This window comes from Rutidosis leptorrhynchoides, chromosome 2 (assembly GCF_046630445.1).
Source record: "Rutidosis leptorrhynchoides isolate AG116_Rl617_1_P2 chromosome 2, CSIRO_AGI_Rlap_v1, whole genome shotgun sequence".
Taxonomy (NCBI): Eukaryota; Viridiplantae; Streptophyta; class Magnoliopsida; order Asterales; family Asteraceae; genus Rutidosis; species Rutidosis leptorrhynchoides.
The window spans coordinates 9,473,334-9,474,300 of NC_092334.1; positions in this window are offsets into that span (position 1 = coordinate 9,473,334).

The window sequence follows — 967 nt, forward strand, 5'->3', positions numbered from 1 at the left end:
AGTTTTAAGTACTTGTGTCTATTTCGTCAAACATTTATAAAGCAGCGCATGTATTCTCAGTCCCAAAAATATATATTGCAAAAGCATTTAAAAAGTGAGCAAATGAAACTCACCAAATGTATTTTATAGTAAAAATACATATGACATCATTTAACAAATGTAGGGTTGATCTCAGATTCACGAACCTATATCATTTGTATATGTATTAAAACATATACTCGTAATCGAATAAATATATATATTTATATATATAAGTTTATTAGTTATATCCTTTTTATATTGATAATATATATATATATTTCTTATATTCATTTTGGTAATTAAAATATTAATTTTCATTATGTTATGTTTATTAAATATATTATTAATTGTACATATTTATTTGTGTATTAATAATAGTAGTTATGATAATACCAAAATAATATTAATAGTGATAAAAATGATAATAATTATATTACCTAATATTACTAATAAGATATAATGTTAATCATCTTTTTAATGATAATAATAATGATATTAAAAATTATAATTATAAAATTATTAATTTTTACTGTTAACGATAGTTATAATACTGATAATAATTTTAACTATAAAGATAATAATTTTACTGCTAATTCCATTTAAAATAATGATACTACTAATGGTATAATAAATATGATACTCATAATGGTACTTACAATAATCTGGTTCATATTAATAACAATGATAATACTAATAATAATAAAAATACGTAATGATAATACTAATTGTTATAGAATGATACCAATACTAATATATATATATATATATATATATATATATATATATATATATATATATATATATATATATATATAGAATGATAACAATACTAATATAAAAATATATATATATATATATATATTTATAAAATAACGATTTGTATTACTTTTATGATAATAATAATAATAATAATAATAATAATAATAATAATAATAATAATAATAAT